The sequence below is a fragment of the Spea bombifrons genome, chromosome 1, assembly GCF_027358695.1.
Source record: "Spea bombifrons isolate aSpeBom1 chromosome 1, aSpeBom1.2.pri, whole genome shotgun sequence".
NCBI classification, from domain to species: Eukaryota; Metazoa; Chordata; class Amphibia; order Anura; family Pelobatidae; genus Spea; species Spea bombifrons.
This window is the reverse complement of record NC_071087.1, coordinates 36,964,352-36,984,715: the sequence shown is the minus strand read 5'-3', so window position 1 is coordinate 36,984,715 and position 20,364 is coordinate 36,964,352.

Below are 20,364 nucleotides of genomic sequence, written 5' to 3'. Positions count from 1 at the left end.
TTTAGGGGGTTAAAATGCATATTATGGGGCAGAGTGGTATATAGGGAGGTATAAGGCATTTCAGGAGGCAGAGTGCTCTATTAAATGCCCCCTTAACGCCACTCCAGAAATGCCCTATGCCCCCATTTAACACACACACACACCCTATACCCCCATTTAACTAACACACACACACACACACACACTCTCTCCCCCCCCCCTCTCTCACCCCTTCCCCCTCTCACACCCCTCTCAGCCCTCTCTTACCGGTGCTTCCAGCCGGGGCAGCGGGTTGACGTCGCCTTTCGCTGCTGCCTGGAGTTGGCAGCGGGGGTTTGTATGCGTCCGCCGCGTATGCTTTCCCCGGCTGTCAGAGATCAGAGTTCCTGATCTCTGACAATCGGGGAAGATCTACGCGACGGACGCAGACAACCCCCGCTGCTAGCCACACCTCCTTCCGGCTGCAGCGGACGTTGTCTACGCGGATCGCGTAGACGTCAACCCACTGCCCCGGCAATACAGCAGGAAGCACTGGTAAGTGTGTGTATGATGGGGGGGGGTGAGACAGGAGGATCCAGGTCCCCTGCAGCGGTGCGGGGGATCTGGATCTTAGTCTCCTAATCAGACCTCTATTTGAGGTCTGATTAGAAGACGACCCCGATTAGAAGACGAGGGGTATTTTTCAGAGCATTTGCTCTGAAAAAAACCTCGTCTTATAATCGAGCAAATACGGTATATTCTAAAAAAAAGGGGGTTCTAGAGCCAAATTTTCCATAAGGGGGACTACCTATGGACTAGAGTGACACATTTTTACTGTTATATGCTCATACACAGCAGAAAGATTGGGGTCCTAAACAGAACAGTGACAAATATATTCTGGTTTGAATAATTATTTGTTTATAAATGGATTTATTCTGAAGCCTGAAATCACAGCTGCATTCTTCAGCACCATGACACCATATGTGAATAGCTTGGATCCTGCAGTACAAGGCATCTGTCAAAGCAACTTTCATTGCCTGAGGTGTTAAAATTTCTGACAAGAAGTACTAGAATGAAAAGACGCTCTGTGTTTTCCTCCTGTGATGAAAGCAGACCGGATCAGAGAGGCCAGCAGTGTTAGGGAATTATAGGACGTTGAACTGAATCCTCTGTTAGTGGCTAATTTTAAATTTGCTTTGTGTTTTGCCTTGTCCTCAGAGCAAACTTCTTCACAACAGCAAATTTTAGAACCTTCTTAGGACTTAACTTAGACAAATGTCTCCTTAAATGTTCCTAGTAGGATAACTAACAAATCTAGAATTTTCATGGTAGTCTTTCTCTATACCCAATAGTCTAGCACGGGGGTGTCCAAGTTTTTTCTGCACTGGGCCACTTCATCAGAAATGTATGTGTACGTGGGCCGCACTCATTTTTCACTTACAGAAAATATGGCCTTTTGGCTTTATAATGCATATTAATACAAGGTTAATTTGGCAAAATTGCGAAAACCCACCCAAAATAATCAACCGCAGGGGCCCTGCTGCATCCCTCTGTGTTGCTTAGCAGCATATCTTGCTCCGTCGAGGGGACGCAGGAACCCAGCGGAGTCACCTGAATGCGCGTGACCTCATGTGACTCCGCTCCGTTCTTGTTCCCCTGGGCAGGTCAAGAGAAGTTCAAACAGACTGCACGCAATGAAGATGGAGAAAGCACCCCTGCGTAAGTCTGCGAGTGGCACCAGAAGATCTGCAGTTCAGGTAAGGGCGGGGAAGGGTGTATGTATGAGTATACGTGAATGAGGGAATGAATGTTTGTGATGAATGAATATGCATGTGATAGCATGGATGTGTAAGTAGTGGGGGGCAGGGCACAGGGAGGCTGTAGGTTATGTTCATGTATTGGCTGCTTGTGCATAGGATAGGAGCCTCATTGCTGTGTTAAATATATATGATTACTAACAGCAATCACACTCCTATCATGTCCTGGCATACCCAGATTCCAGCATGTACTGGCTGACTTGGCATGATAGGAGTGTGATTGCTGTTAGTAATCATATATATTTAATATAGCAATTACACTCCTATCATGCACAAGCAGCCACAGTAGCAAAAGCTTTAATCATGTCCATTGGTAATACTTACATTTTTGTTTTTTTTATTTTTTCCTGCTCTCCTCTGTTGTGATTACCCTTTCCTTGCCACAAGGAACCACGTCTGTGGGCCTGCCCCCTCGAACGTCACGTGTTCAAAGCCGCACAACAGCTGCTGGGCGGCCGCTTTGGATGTGGTCTGCCGTGTGAATGCCCCTGGTCTAGCACATCTATATTGCTTCTACAGCAAACTGAAACTGCATGTTACGTATATGCCATATAGCACAGAAATGCTATTTGGGGGGCAATGTTGGACATGTTGCTTATGAAGCATGGATGCCCCTCTGGTTTCTAGTAACGCCCGTCAGGTGGCATATGGGTACATGAGCTCGACCATGAAGTAAAATATATGGGTCTGGTGTCCAAATGTTTCTCACTCTCAATCCGGCCATGCCCCGGGCCAGAAGTTGCCAGGCCTCCACTAAGGAGGGATAATGTTTTTAAGGCTTTGGGGTAGGCCCTTAGTTCCATTGTAGGCTAACATTAATGCTACAACATACTTAATATTTTATATTATTTATACATTTATTTATATATATTTTACTTAATATTACTAACAGAGAAAGGACTGTTCAGTCAGAGACTGATCATTAAGCTTCTCTCTGAGATTTAGAGTAAACGAAAATGACCACCAGCAAGTAAGAAGGGGTTGTGTGAATACTTGCAAATTGTATTGTCTATTCATATGAGGTTGCATTTCCTCACCTTGAATTTATATATGCTCATCAGCTTTCTTTCTCCAAGCACATCCAAGACGATAAATACATTTTAGGGTTTTATGGCTGAAAGACAGGAAATGGCCTCAGTTTAGCAGCACATAAGATGGAAACCATCACTTTTTAACATATGGGTGAAATCTGTTTCAAGCCAGAGTTTAGTACGAGACATTGGGATGCTGCTTAACACTGATGTTTGTGGATATATACTAAAATAGCAGAGAACGAGTTAGGACAAATAGAGTTCTTTGAAATAAAAGTAAGGACGCAAAGAAAAAGGGAGGGATGAATTACAATGGTGAGTTAATAAAAAAGGAAGGTGTGAGTTGTGTCATGGAAAATGTGGATGAGAAGTAAAAGTAAATTGAGAGATGGGAGATTTTCGGTGCGGTTTAGGCTTTGCTTCCTCCCTTCACATACCAGATGCCCTGGTCGGTGTTAAATGTAATAAACACACTGAGCTAAAATGAGACACAGGTAACTCAGAACTCAACCGGGTTTTAAGATTGTGATCTCTAAGGGGAGATTTTTTTTATTGTTAAAAGAAATTGGATTATAGATTATAGTACACTGGTGGCTGCCCAAATATTTGCAGGACAGTACCACTGTAGTTGGTTAAACACAGGAGAACCGGAAATGGTGCAGAAGGGCAGAAGGGTTATATATCTTTTCTATACCGTGCTGAGGTTATTAATGGGCAGCACACATCATCTCACATTTTGGCAGCTCTTAGGGAGATGTTGGTGCAGTAGATTGGACCACAAGCAGGCACAGCAGTAGTAATGAGTGTGGTGGTAACTAACGGGACAGCAAACATGGTGAAAGCAGTTAGAGATTGTGGCTTTGTTGGTTTGCGTTGCCCAGCACATATACTACACCAGGTGGTAAGGGCAGCTATTCCAACTGACAGGCAGCGTAGGTTGTTGAAATTGGTTGAAATGTGCCATAAGATTGGCAGGTACTTTCACCACAGCATGAAGGCAAGCCAGCAGCTGAGAGAGGAGCAGGAGAAGGCAGGTCTAACCCCCCATGATGGAGCGAACTCTGCACTCCATGACCCCTGCGCAGAACATTGGGGTGTCCAGCCCATTGGTCAGAGGGGAATGGGCATTAATGGGGCAGGCGGTGGTGGTCTTGAGGTCATTCAGGGATGTGACTGAAGACTTAAGCCAGTGCACTGACACTCTGGGCCCTTACTAACCTGCCTTAAACATGCTTGCCACCCTCTGTGACCCAAGGGTTAAGGGCAAGTTGGCCCTTAAAATAGTTTTAAAACTTGGAGGGACATGCTTGTCTGTAGGGTGGGTGAGATGCAACACAAAAGGAGCATGCTAAATAAAGGAAAAATTCAGGCGTTGGAAATGGAAATAACCATCAGTAGTGGCAGTAGTGTAAACCACATGTTCAATTTTTCCCAATCCCTTGCACTCATGCAGAGCAGCAGCAGTGGATCCACTGGAGCATCAACCGTTTAGGCAGAAGCCCTTCATACTTTAGTGGGTACTACCCAAGCTCCCCAAAGTCAAGACTAGCATGCCTGAGATGGTTAAAGCCTACCTTGGAGAACTGCCACTACCTCGTACTAGTGAGCCTCTAAGTTATTGGGACCAGGACACTGTTATCTTGCCAGGCCTCTTATTAATGACCAAGCAGCTGCTTTCATGTCTACCTACCAGTGTCCAAAGGGAGAGGGTTTTCTCTGTGACAGGCAACATACTGAACCTCTATTGAACACACTTCGCCCCACATCTGGTCTAGCAGATGGCTTTCTTGTCAGTCTGCCCAAATTAGGTTCCCAGCACTCAGTATTCAAAGTGAGTGAGGTTCTAACACTTCTGCTCTATCTCTGGGGGATCAGTTCCTGCTCAGCCCCCGTGGGACCCAGTGCCCTATTGCAGCTGCTACTGCTGCACTTCTATCTCTTTCCATACTCTGAGGAATCTTTAAATTTTTTGAATATGAAAATCCAGTGTTCTTCTGTACCGTGAGGCAGTGTCTACTTGCCAGTGTATTCCCAGTGACCTACTACTACTGCTGATGCTGCCATATCACCTTCCTTACTCTGAGTGATCAACTCATCAAAATGGTCCAGTACTAGAGCATCCTGGTGGATGTGTGTGTCCATTGGTGCAGAGCTGTGGTTTCTGGTGGTCCTGCAGTACGCAATTAAGTCTGGATGTCTTTGTAAACCTTGAGATGGTGCTACTGTAGGTGAAAGGCGAGTCCAAAAGGTGTCAGGGACCTCACGCTTTGGGAACACCCCCAAATGTTATTTCGAAAGGACTCATAATTTAATCTGAAACAAACGTTGGGAAAAGGAAGAAACGACACAAAAATTCCATCCGAATCAATTTTCCCAGCCCTTCACAAGTCTAAAAGAGAGCTAAGTAGTCTCTAAATATTAATCTCAGATAGTTCAGTTAGCCAGAAACGGTATCAGCTTTACAAAATTTCTCATTAAAGTTGAAATAGGACTAACTTGGCACATCTGTCAGTAACTAATGGGAATTGTATAACCAAAGACAAAGACATAGAAAGTTCCAAGTGCTTTTTTTTAAAATCTATAAATATATCATAATCACAAAGATGAAACGGAGAAATTCAATAAATTGTGTGGTAACATGATAGGAAGAAAGGGACACAGGCAAGTCGTTTATTTGAAGGTTAAAGTAATTGAAGACTTTATCTGAAATAATTTTTACAGCATCTAGAGCATTATGTGGCATACATGAATTATGGATTTTTAAGCTCAGAGACATCAATCGATATATATAAAAGGAAAAATTGGTTTTATAACCAATCCAAAGCTGCAAGAAGAATGTGTATAATCTTATTGTCTATTTGTTTTATATATATGATATAGGTTATTTTCCTGCTTTTTCAAGAACTGTAAGATATGATGATAATATTCTACGAATGACTGCTTACATATTTGTTTCTGAGTTAAGGGTAAAGGACAACATGGCAATCATAACTGGGAACTTCCAAGGGCAAGCTACCCAGGGCTCTCCCTCTTCTGGGGTCTTCAGGACCTGCCACGTGTGGGGAGGGGTTAGCTGCAAAGTGCATTTCATGGGAGGGAATATGGGCAGAGATCAGGGTAAAGTACCACAGGGCGTAAGTCCCCATATCGCCACAAATATAGAAAAGAATATGGAGACATTTTCATAGACAGCATCCCGTCTTGCTCAAAGGGGTTTCTGTCATCTATGCAAACTGCTGACTTGCATGTAAGGTTTATATATCCAAAAATGTAATTGTGATTACGTGGTGTGTAGCCACGCATATCCACCCATTGGCTATATTTGTGTCATTAGTTGGCTGCTGGCCACTCCGGCCGTGGAAAACATCACATCACAGTAAGTTACTCTTTAAGTGTTATTTTAATTTAGAGTTTGTAGCGATGGTAGTTTTAGAACCCATCAATATATTCAAAGAACAAAATTAATTTGTCAAAGAACAAAATTATTATTATATTGTAAGTGCAGTCCAGTGGTCTCTGCTTGTCTGCCATCAAGCAATGAAGTACAGGTGTACTTCATTGGTTGATGGCAGAGGAGGCCCCTGCAGGCGACCGATAGAGTTGCTCGTACGGACATTTAAAATCCTGGCGCCAAAATCTGCTGCGTAGTCCGTCCTGCGTTAACCCCGTATTAACCCCTTCCACAAAAAACAAAGAAAAAAACGAACACGAATAATGTGCACGAAAATTCGCCCAAACCGAACACAGGAACGGGCGAATATTCATGGAATACAAAGATTTTTTCCCCCACGAAGACGAAGTCTAATCATAACAGAGATCACCAAATATCTTTGGGATTAATTGGAACATATGATAAAGTAGAGGCTGTTCTAGCAGAAATAGAAGGCCAACTCCATAGTAATACCAATGATTTTGGAATGGATTATTTGGTGCCGTTATTGTTCTGACCTACTGTATATATTGTAAACTTCATCACAGCGTCTATCATTGTGTGCAGTATATGAATCATGAACCAACACTGCCAACCTTGTAATAAGTACCTTCGTTACTATGAACCAATGTGGCTACTAATGTTTATAAATAAAAATCCCATACAAAGACATGCTTACTAGGTAAGTCTGGGAATGATGGATATTCTCAACAGACCATTTGGGTGGCCAAATGTTCTGTGTCATATATATATAGGTCATGTAGAAAACTGTTAAATGTCAGAAGCAGGGAGGTTCTTCTTATATATTTGTACAATTTGTTATTCAAATTCTGGTATTGCATTTTCTGTCTCTACAACATTCTATTAGCCCTTTCAAGTGGACGGACCACCATGCCTCTCTTAGGCTTCCAAGTCATCCTTTGGATATATGTGACTCTGTAGAGTCTAAAGATAAATGTTAATATATCGTTTACAAGCGACAGCTGCCAAACCATTCATGACAGTTGGTCAATGACCACACTCACCCCAATCAGTAATCTGCTAACTGGTATGCAAACATTTCCTTTGCTGCCCTGACTTGCGTCCTAAAATTCATATTGTTATCTTTCATTCCCCATGGCTTCATGAGAAATGTTACAACCACTTAACCAATCTATTTATAATGCATTTCATAGTGCCACACAATAAAATACCATTTCCCTTAGCAGTAATAGCTGCGCCGCAGAAGAGTCAAAGTGGGTGATCCTTATGAGGTTTTGGCAAAGGAACGCTGGTAAGAACCTTCAGAAAGAACCATGCCCACCTTTAGCTGGCCTGCATTCAAAACAACAGAAGGAGTACACTTTGAACCAATGCCTTAACCTTCACATGGATACAAATAAACATTTTGTATTATGGCAATTTTTAAGGCAAATTTTACTCCGCAGATAACTAAATTTGTATATGTGGGAAGCTGCTTATTTCTCTTTCAGTATCACTTAGCGTGATTTATTTTCTGTCGCAATTGCTGATGCCTGTGCAGAACAGGCTGCCCTTAGAGTAAGAGGTTTCTTATAAATAAATGTTCTCTAGAGTGAAATGTATAAACATGGAGCATATTGTTTGAAGTGTCTATCCTTTTTCATGCAGACAAACTAAATTGTGGTTAATAAACACAGAGAATTACTAAATCTGATTTAATCTGGTTGCATTAAAGAAACTATCATTGCATGTTAAAATCCTATATTTAACTACACTCCTTTACCTCTGAATAGTATTTTTTTTAAATAAGGAATGTTACTTGGTTCTTATGGACACAGGGAAAGTGTTGCTAAATGTATGATTCAGTGAGCCCTCAAAATGTGAATGTTTGCTCCTTTAATTGTATTATTGCATACAGCAATGGTCAGAATAAAAGACAGCATTGTGCAAAACAACATTACTGCATCCCTAGTTATATTCTCCGGACATCTGCCATCGTTTACACAGGCCTGACCCTAGGTGCTGTATTTTCTCTATACATTCACATAATAACATGCAAGCCCGTTCTAACACCCATTCACTCCAACAACACACTATCTCTCTCACACTATTAAAAAACACACTCACACAAACAACATACACTAACACACACTCATGCTAGCACCATACACTAATATACACACAAAAACGCTAACACCATACACTAGAATCCACCCACACATGCTAGCTCCAAATACTAACATACACGCATGCTAACATCATACACTAACATACACACACTCTAACACCACACACATGCTAACAGCATACACTCACACAAACTAATACACATACTATAATGTTATACACACACTTGCTCTACACTCACACACATTCCTACATACATACTGTTTATACATACATACATATGCATAAATACACAATTACTTACTCTCTGCCTCTCCAGTTATCCATGCAGCTCACAAGGTTCTCACTCCCTCTCACTTTATGTGGATCCCTGTCTTCACTGCAGCTCTGCTGCCTCCATACTATTGTAGGATTAAGTCATGCACAATGGGCCTTACCACAAGCCTGCATTTATGTTTGGAATATCCAGACTTTTAGATATTTAAAATTTAGACCAGTCTTGGTATACGTGTGCAGAATGGGCATGAGTCCCCCTCCCATGTTTTCCCCGTTTACTTAAATTGTTTAAATTTAAAGGATATTGTGAAGAGTCTACAAAAATTCAAAAGAATTCATTACAAGTGTCCACTAAACACAGCCAGTGTCCATGAGGTCCAGCAAGTCAACCTATCAAATCCTGTAGAGTTTTGCTTGTCCATGTACATTACTAAATGTACATTGTGACATGTTCTTAAGTTTCAAATTCTTAGTATGCCTTGTGAAAACCAGACCTGAGAGAAATTGTCATTCTGGATGTAGCTAAATTATATTAAAAAAATACATTTGAGGAAATTTAATTGGGGAGTATGTAAATTTCCAACTTTCAGTGATAATATTTATTAGACTTTAACACGAAGGGTGCGTTTTCATTGTTCAGCCCGAATACCGAAGAAACGAACATGGCAGCGGCAAAACGTACACGAAGACACACAACACAAAGAATCTTCTTGTTCGTCTTCGTTAATATCATTTAATTAATCTCCCTGGTCCTTTCCCCCTCTAGCCTACCTTGTCTACGCAGCATCGCAGGGTTTAACGGGAGCGGGACTCTGTAGGATCGCGCAAGGAGTTACAGGTCTGTGCAAGCGACTCTATTGAGACAATAGAGTCGCTCTTATGGACCTTTAAGTCCTGTTCCCTCCCCAGGCCAAGTTTCAGCATCAGGAGTTACTCTATTGGTCGCTCGTAGGGAACGTTAACTTCTGGAGCAGGGGTCTCCCCAGGCGGAGTTTCGCCATCAGGTGTTAAAGGTCTGTACAAGCGACTCTATTGGTCACTAGTATCGACCTTTAACTTCTGGAACCTCCCCAGGCCTAGTTTCGGTGTCAGGATTTAAAGGTCCGTATGAGCGACTATTGGAGCTTCCTGCCGGTGACCAATAGAGTCACTTGTACAGACCTTTAACTCCTGGAGCAGGGAGACCACTGGTCTCCCCAGGCCAAGTTTCAGCACAAGGATTTTATAAGTCTGTACGAACTACTCTATTGGTCGCTGGCAGGGGCTCGTCTGACATCAACCAATTAAAAGCAGCTGCCACGAAGACGAACACGAAGAGTTGGCCGGCGCCCAAGTCTAATATTTATTAGTTGCAGCAGCTTCTTTGCATTGCTTAATTCATATAAACTATTCAAAAAAAATCAGCATGGAATAATCGACCAGCTCATTTCAGACACACATACCAGGTATGACATTAGCAGGTGACCCTTAGGCTTGCAGCATAATTTATGTGGAAAAGGAGGACATATGTTTGGTACCATGCCATTTTAGAAGAGCACAGAAATAGAGTACAGCGATGGACCACTGACCCATCACTTATACTGCCTAAAAGTCAAAAGTGCTCTACTGTTCCCAGTGACAAGAGGATGCTAGCAATGCAAATATCTAGAGAATGTAAAAGCTGGTTCTATTTAAATCCAAAGTCACTACCCTCAAATTATATAGCAGACAGTGTCGAAGGTCTTGTTGTAAAATAAAAATAGGAATAGTTTAATCCTCATAACGACCACACATGACTGTGTGGGAAAAGAATGACATTGAAAATGTTCTTCCGGCCGTAAGAAGGGATAGATACAAATATCAACACCTTCCTGTTATTTTAGGATTCTGTTTATTAATAAGCGCTAAACCAACATTTATTTCTTAAGTGCACTTTCTTCAATCCACGTACATTACCTTTTTTCATAAATAGATGCAAAAATTGTATATATATCAATATTAAAAGCAATCATGTAGGAAAATGCTGTTGAAGCGTAAAACAAAAAACACGAAAAATCATCCTTTAAATTTATTCCATATCCTTCCATGCAAGGAGCATAAGCTATTTCATGATTAATACGCTCCAAAAAGTTTAGATGGGCTAACAGGATACACCTGACGGGACAAAAACCATAACTGAAAAAAAACATATTTATTTATGACCAACTTAATGAATTAAAAAAAAAAACATCTGTTTTCCTGAGGATAGCGGAAGTCCAGTTCATGTGTCTGCCTGCACCCCTACATTATATATATATAATATCCTTAAATCTGCAGGACCCTTAAAAAAATTTAATACAAGGTGTTTAAAACCCAATGGTTTAAAATGAATCTGACTAAGCTCCAAATAGTGGTCATTGAATTAAGACTGAGAATGCCAAAAAGATACATTGGCTGCGGCAGCATCTTGCTCTAACATAGGAAATGTTCATTTTATGTTATTAGACATGCGGTGGAAAACAGTGTACGCTGAGCCGTGATTATGAGATAAACATGTATGTGCATTTCAGCACTTTGCAAATGCTTTGGATTTGTGCCATTACAGTTAATTTGCTTACTTTGGAGTAGTATTTTAGCACGCATCTTCATTTTTTTATTTTTTTTTTAAAGTGTAAATTTTATACTGTTCATTTAATCGAGGCCCATGTTTCTGTAAATCTTATGAAGACTGGCCCGAAGAATCCTTGGGGAAAGTAAGCACTTCTTAGAGAAATGGTGAATTAACCAGTTGTGAATCAAACACTTAAGTCCCTGTAAAGTCCCCTTTAAAGTCCACATAAGGTTGGAAATATACTAGGATATGAAAGAATCCATCATAGATCAACCCACCATTCTTCGACCATGATCCTGTCTCTACCTAACATTTCCTGTCTAGATCACCTTGGGCAGTATCCTTGTCATGTTGAAAGCATTTTTCAGTTCATAATCAGACATACAAAGTAACAAGGTTTACCATAGATCATTTTGTGTATACTTACCATAAGCAATTCCTTGCACATCTGCACGTGTTTACCAACCGTATTAACAAACATCCTTATCAAATGTCTTAAGATATGTAACACATATATTTATTTATTTTTATTGTGTGACTGCGCTGCCATACTCTTGAAGTTACTTATCTTACAATAGGCAAGTATGACTCAAGATAAGTGTATTCTTTTGTTACTTGTGCCTTTTCTAAAGCCCTTTGTTGTATCCATCCTTACCTATAATGCTATTAGCATAGGCATAGAAACCAGGGGATTGGGGAATTTTTACTTAGGGTTGAGGAGGAAAATGCAGGAAAAGCCTCGTAGATATGAGTCTGCTGGGGAGCCTTATCCCCCACTGCTCAAGAAGAAACAGAACACTCAAGCAATGTAACCAAAGAATCCAGGATAACCCATAAGAGCTTATTCACTAAAGGAAAAGCTGGCAGGAGAATTCACAGGACAGTTGGGCGTTTCAACTTCCTCACTTGACTACTCAATATAAAGGGTCAACACTGGAAAATTTCTGTGTATAATGCATAATTTAATGTGTTAGATGACTTAGAACTGTAACAATTTTACTATGCAGTAAGGATCAACCAAGCTCCTCCTGCAGGAGAAGCTTACCGGGGTTGAATATTTAAACTGTAGTGAAGTTAAAGAGTTAAAACTACAGCTCTCCTGACCTTCTCTCCCTTTAGTGAATAATTCCCATATTCTTAGCCACGATTGGGTTGAAACACAGGAGAACAACCGGAGTACTAAACTGTGGAGGTACACCGTTTACCAATGTGGGAAATCCAAGGTAATAAGGAATCAACTCAAGATAATCATCACACCTAGAGTAAAACCTTGGGTGCCAAATGGAGCTATTTGTATAACATGATAAGACAAAAAGGGAATGAGAGGCGAAAGAGCCAATTAGGAACAAAGTCGCCCCGATGAGAACTGAACTTGTCAATCAGAAGAGACTATCATCAACAGCAAAAAGCCCCAGCCGAACAGAGGATCACTGCAAGGACATTCTGCCACAAAGGATGATTGCCCTAATTTCCAGTAATTGTACAAAGTGTGTAATTGTGTATGACTGACAGCACACATATACACACACACATTTATATAAACATAACTTCTTTATATGTAAAATTATGTTTGAAACATCATAGATCTTTAATGTTTTTGAAATCAGAAAAAATATACTCATCTTGCGTTCCTTAAAGTTTGCATTTAACACGTTTTCAACCATCTGCTGGATTGCAGGATACTTAGTTTCTTGCAAGAAGTTTATCAAGTATGATTTATCATTTCTTTTCCCCGGCTGTCAGCAATCATTTCTGCTGACAACAGGCAAGGCCTCGGGGCTTTTTAAACCTCACACCTGCAGGAAGCCTTTCCTTGCTCATACTTACCTTCAGTCAGGTCGCCACTTGTAAAGTGAACTTGATTGCACAAGGCCCGGGTTACATATACACTGAGACCTTGGTGTATGAAGCACAGTTCAGTTAGGGTGACTATCTGGCTGCAGATCTTCATGCGCTGGCCAAGTGAGCATTGATTATGCAGCTCGTGTTTTCAAAGCAGTTCTTCGTAGAGAAATGTGTTTTGATGAGAGAAGTGAAATCAGCAGCTTTACTTGTCTTTGCCAGGTGGTTAACACTCAGAATGTTCTCCCATGAATCATTTAAATGTCACCCCTGGTTGTTTTTCTGTACAGTAAAGCGTGTGATTACACCCAAGATTTGGGAAACCCCAAATCTGGACAAATTCTTCAACAACTATTTTATATATATACATTCACAGGGAGAGGGAGATATGAAAATGGCTGAATACCTCTCAAGTGACCCTCTTTGGGCCAAAATTCCCTCGGTCACTTTTTCCTCCCCTGATGCCCCTCTCTTCTAAGAGTTCAGAAAGGTGGATATGAGTGTATCAGTGCTCTGCAGATCTAAAGGTTACAATGTGTATAGAAACAGCAGAAAATGTGTTTTTCATACATAAATAGCTATCAATTTGTCACAAGTGTCAGTAAAGCCTCATCCGTAGCCACAACTAATGGATGGAACTCTAGTCTTTTTGCCTAGTAGAAGGTAGAGTGTAAATGCAGCCCGTAATATATTTACTAGCGGCCAAAGACATCTACTTCCTGGCGAATTTGATGCAAGTGGAAATATCTAGTCCTAATACTTCAAACATGGCTGACTTTGATGGGACCAATATCAGTGTAATTGTTATATGACCGCACAGTAATAGTGTGCTACAACGTGCAAGCAACTATAAAGAAAAGCCTCAGGTAGGTAAGGATGTGAGGTATTATAGAGTAAGAGTATATGAGTAAGTGTGTTTGTGTGTGTGTGAGTTTGTTGGTGTGAGAGCGTGTATGTGCTAGTGTGTATGTCAGTTACTAGGGAGAGGCAAGGGGTGGGGGGAATCACTTGACTTTATCTGCCCTCCACAGGTCAGAAGGTATCAGCCCTCCCCTGGTTATTTCCCAAACATGCCTAGACATTTTATTATAATATTTTGTTTAATATGATGCTAATGGATAATTCATAAAAATACATACATTTTGGGTTACGTGATATAACTTTAAATAACAATAAGATTAATGTTGCAAATAACATGGTTTCAGGTGTGGGGTTTTCCTGATATACATACTAGGAAACTATGTAACATCATTTCTATTATGTAAATAAAAACAATATTTATTTCAAATTATAATATTAGTAGGGTCTGTCCTTCTGGACACTGCCTATATCTCAAATCGGCAGTAGGGTTACTGTGATCTACATGTGTCTCCAGAACATGTCTTCTGACCTACCCTGGTTTAAGGCTTTTTAAATTGCAGCCAAGTCTTTAGACAGCAATTCTAAATGAAAATGAATGAATCTGAGAAGTAAAGAGATGTAAAGATAATGGAAGAACGGAAGATTATTACATATATCTAAAAATATACAATGTGGTATTCTAATAAACGTTACAAACGTCCTTATTATAGGAGATTCAATTTTCGTTAAAAAAGTTCATACAAATCTGAATGCACAAGTCTAGTATCAAGAGAGTTTTCCCTTTTAATTACCCCAGATTTATATTCTGATTATACAGGACCAAGGGCAGGCACATATAAAAATCCATCGGTACTTAGTACAGTAAGGATGTGACTGACTTCTTGAACTGTCTGGTAATTCCAAATGGGTTTTAAAGATAAGGGCCTTGATTGCTGAACTCCCTACATTTCCTTCTACCAAATTAACGTAAAATTATAATCTTCTATTGTGGAAACATGTAAACATAGGAGGCTGGAAACGATAACTCCCTGCTGTGTTTTGGAGGAACCGTCTAAATCTTGTAATGGATGGAAATGGTATGTTTAAGGTGGGATTGTGAAAGTCAGAATGCATTTGCCATCTAACTCACGTAGGCCTTTTGAGTAAATTGTATGCATGCATGATCATTATAGGATTTATGTGCAAAACTCCAGTATGTTTGCAACACAATCCTTAAATCTAATGCTAGACTGTAAACAACATATGGTTTTGCAATTATCAAGGCTATACTAGAGATGTAAATGTAGCAGTTAGACTTTGTGTCCCGGCACTATAAAGGTACAACAGTATATTATGATGTGAAGAACCTTTTGAGTGTAACTTGGCTGTCCCTGTTGGCAGTCCATATTTGGTTGGCACAACCCTGATCAGTGTTCTCATTTTGGCCATGCCAGCGAATGTTGACTTGGGGAGGTTACTTGACCGCTATAAAGAAAGGTTTGGAAAAGCGGTACACTGAAGAGATCCTTGCTATTCACCTCAAACATCTGTAAGATCTAACAGAGGTATCTACCTTACATGTTTTTACTTTGGTTAATATCTCACCAGAAGAGCATAACAGAATGCAATAATATTATGATTATGATCCAAGGACCTTATCAGGGATTCCTTCTTTTCGGCATACCTGGGAACTCTCCAAGTTTGACCTGGATAACTCCGAGTGAAGCACCCGAATCCTCCGGGTCGCGGCATCTTGACACGCCCTGCAGCCTGCCCATTTACCCTTTAAATGGGGAAACACCCCAGATGTCAATAGAACCGCCCACTGACGGCAGCGGGACCGCCCACCAACGTCAGCGGGACCGCCCGCTGATGTCAGTGGGGAGTTTTGGCCGCATCCTGCAAGGGAAGGCTCCAGGTAACGGAAGCACAGTTCCCAGGTATGCGTATTGGTAGCGTGCTAAATTTCAACATTTCATTTGTTTGTCCTCCACTCTTGTGTCTACGCCAGCAGAGGACAAGTACCCTCCAAATTAGTTGTTATCTACATTTCGCCAAGAAAATCAGTCTTCCTATAGGCCTCATCCCTGATCCATCTGCCACAATTCCACTGAACAGTGGGTCCACCTTGGATTACAACAGCAGCAAAATTACCTCATAAATTCACAAATATTGATAAAGCAGAACTGACAAAGTATCACTTGACAAAAAGATAGCTTGTCACAATATTTTTGTGTAAATGTAAAAGAAGAAGATTAAAGAATTCACATTTTACATCTCAATATTTCATGCAACCAAGCAGAAACAAGGAAAGATCTCAATTCTAATTGTTTTATTTTCCTATGCACAATGTGGGGGACCTGTGCATCATATGTACTAGTTTTGCTGGCAATAAATCTCTGTGATTGTTAGATAGCACTTCGGATGGGCTACCGAACACTAGATCTTTGCATTTTGTCGCATTGCTTAGATGTGTGTGTGTATATATATATATATATATATATATATATATATATATATATATATATATATATATATATATATATGTAAACACCAGTATATAAATATTATACATCCGGTAACAGCAAAATATCCAAGACCAAACAACATTTCCAAAAATGCTTGAGAAGTACAGTATCTCACAAAAGTGAGTACACCCTCACATTTTTGTAAATGATTTATTATATCTTTTGATGTGACAACACTGAAGAAATGACACTCTGCTACAATGTAAAGTATTGAGTGTACAGCCTGTGTATAGCCTGTCCCCTCAAATATAACTCAACACACAGCAATTAATGACTATACCTTGGCAACAAAAGTGAGTACACCCCTAAGTGGAAATGTCCAAAATTGGGCCCAAAGTGTCAATATTTTGCGTGACCACCATTATTTTTCCAGTACTGCCTTAACCCTCCTGGGCATGGAGTTCACCAGAGCTTCACAGGTTGCCACTGGAGTCCTCTTCCAATCCTCCAATGACGACATCCCCCACCTTCCATTTGAGGATGCCCCACAGATGCTCAATAGGGTTTAGGTCTGGAGACATGCTTGGCCAGTCCATCACCTTTACCCTCAGCTTCTTTAGCAAGGCAGTGGTCGTCTTGGAGGTGTGTTTGGGGTCGTTATCAAGTTGGAATACAGGCCTGCGGCCCGGTCTCCAAAGGGAGGGGATCATGCTCTGCTTCAGTATGCCACAGTACATGTTGGCATTCATGGTTCCCTCAACTGAACTGTAGCTCCCCAGTGCCAGCAGCACTCATGCAGGCCCAGACCATGACACTCCCACCACCATGCTTGACTGTAGGCAAGACACACTTGTCTTTGTACTCCTCACCTGGTTGCCGCCACACACTTGACATCTAACCAAATTAGTTTATCTTGGTCTCATCGGACCACAGGACATGGTTTCAGTAATCCATGTCCTTAGTCTGCTTGTCTTCAGCAAACTGTTTGCGGGGCTTTCTTGTGCATCGTCTTTAGAAAAGGCTTCCTTCTGGGATGCCATGCAGACAAATTTGATGCAGTATGTGGCGTATGGTCTGAGCACTGACAGGCTGACCCCCGCCCCTTCAACCTCTGCAGCAATGCTGGCAGCACTCATACCTACTTTTGTGAGATACTGTATTTCTATGTTAACTAAAAAAATACCACAGACCAGATTTCCAGATTTTATGAAAACTTATCAAGAGAGTTTGTGAGGTCCAGAGAAGATTACCCACATGATTCGGAATATAAAGTAATGTTGTCACAAAATCTCTCAGCAGCCCTGCAATCATTGTAAAATGGTATTGTTTCAAAAGACTTGGAAAGTAAATCAGCAACTACGTTGTTCAAGCAACCACAAATTTCTTCCAGTAAGATTTTGCGATATTATACCTGATATTCTTTACTTGATGCTGGTTCTTAGACTTTGACTTGACTTTGTCTATACAACAAAAGGAGTCAAATGTACCAGTTGCCAGGCAAATAAAGCATTCCCCCCGCTCTTGTGTAAAACTAGAACAATGATGTAGCAGATGATGTCATAACGGATCTTGTTATTAATCGGAAGACGTTTTTATAAATTTACTGTGAATGGCGTGAACAAGATAGATAGTACATAGAGTGAGGAGTGCAAATAAAGAGACTTAGATGGATATTCCCAATACTGTACTGAGTTGTATCTTCATAGACTTAGATATATTTCTTAACCTTATAAGGAAATCACAGAAACTAGGAAGAATCTTCAGTCTGGCAGGAAAGATCCCTAATTCATCAGTAATTAATTTCTCTGTGGAATGGATTGTTGTATACTTTGATAATAATGACTGTTAAGAACTGACATTCATTCCCTTTCTCTTTAGAAATACCCATATACATTTTTTTTAAAAAGATGTTTAGGTTCCTTAGTCTTTTCTTTATCCTATTTTACTTTTTTTTTATATTAAACTGATCTATCTATTTGGCATGGAAATATTTTGATAATTTTGGCTCTGTACACCACCACAATGGATTTGAAATGAAACAACCGAGATGCAATTGAAGTGCTGACTTTCAGCTTTAATTCAAGGAGTTGAACAAATTGTATGAAATGTTTAAGAATTACACCCATTTTCATACACAGTCCCTTTATTTCAAGGGCTCAAATGTAGTTGGACAAAATCAACACAATCATTAATAAAATCTTCCTTTTTAATACTTTGTTGAAAATCCTTTGCAGGCAATGACTTCTTGAAGTCTGGAACAGATGGGCATCACCAAATGCTGGGTGTCCCCCTTTGTGATGCTTCGCCAGGCCTTTACTGCGGCTGCCTTCAGTTGTTGTTTGTTTGTGTGTCTTTCTGCCTTAAGCTTTGTCTTCAGCAAGTGAAATGCATGCTCGAGCGTATAGAGATCAGGTGATTGACTCAGGTGATTACTTGCACATCTTTGCTTTAAAAAAACCTCCTGGGTTGCTTTTGCAGTATATTTTTGGGTCATTGTCCATCTGTACAGTGAAGCACTGTCCAATCAACTTCACTGAATTAGGCTGAATCTGAGCAGACAATATATCACTATACACTTCACATCATCAATAAACATTAGTGACCAAGTGCCACTGGAAGCCATGCATGCCCATGCCATTACAATGCCTCCACCGTGTTTTACAGATGATGTGTCATGCTTCAGATCATAAGCCGTTCCAAGCCTTCTCCATGCTTTTTTCTTCCCATCATTCTAGTACAGGTTAATCTTAGTTTCATCTGTCCAAAGAATGCTGTTCCAGAACTCGGCTGTCTTTTTTAGATGTTTTTTGTCAAAGTCTAATCTGGCCTCTTTATTTTTGAGGCTTATGAAAGGTTTGCACCTTGTGCTGAACCCTCTGTATTTGCCTTTTTGTGTTGCAGAGCTCACCAAAGTGTCCCTTTTTCCTCAGAAAGTACCACACTGTTGATTTGGCCACTCCTAATCTTCTTGCTATCTGTCTGATGGATTTTGTCTTTTTTTTGCAGCCTAAGGATGGCCTGTTTCACTTGCATTGAGAGCTCCTGTTGTGGGTCAAAGCACAGCAACAGTTTCCAAATGTGAATCTCACACCCCGAATCAAGCCCAGACCTTTTACCTGCTTTCATAAAGAAGTAACGAAGGGCTAGCCCACATATGTCCATGAAAAAGGTTCTGAGTCAATTCTACTGAATCAAGAGCTACATATTAAGGAGCTGTAATTTCGAAACCCTTCCTCCAATTTGGATGTGAATACCCTCAAATTAAAGCTGGAGCGAATGCATTTTAAGCCCATATTTTTTATTTAACTGTAACTTGAATTTATTTTGGTAAACAGCTGAAATAACAAAACATGTGTCAGTGTCCAAATATTTCCAGTAATATGTACTTACACAAAAAAACTGTGCAATACATATGTTCATGTATCCTTATGTGTAAGTAAATCATTATGTTCTAGCCTCTTTTCCCATGTACTATCTCCATTTTACTCTTATAGCCTTAAAATGGTTTACCTGTGCATTTGTAGCCTGCCATGGCCAGCATTCTTCCAGCGGTTTGAATGGTCCCTGGCAATGCTGTACCATTTATTTAAATACCAAGAATTGGCTCCGCCTACTCCACATAGGTGTATTTAATTCTTTCCTAATCCTAATCATCATCTCTAGTAATTCATAGACTTTGATGGCAGATCAGAACTATTAAGCTTATCTAGTCTGCCCATTTTTCCTGATGTGAAGGCTCAGACCTTAATCAGTCCTTGAGCTTAGATTGAGGATAGCGTTAAGCCAATTTCATGCATGTTTAAATTCCTTCATTGTATAAGCCTCTACTACCTCTGATGGGATGCTGTTCCATTTATCTGCTGGTAAAGTAAAATTTCCTTTCATTGCACTTAAACTTCTGATCCTCTAGTTTTAGATTTTGACCTCCTCTTTTAACACCCCCCCTCCTTTGAAATAAACATCCATGTTGTACTTGGTTAAATCCATTTAAGTATAGAAATGTATCCTTCAAGCTTCAGTTATTGAGATCCCTTAGTATTTCCAT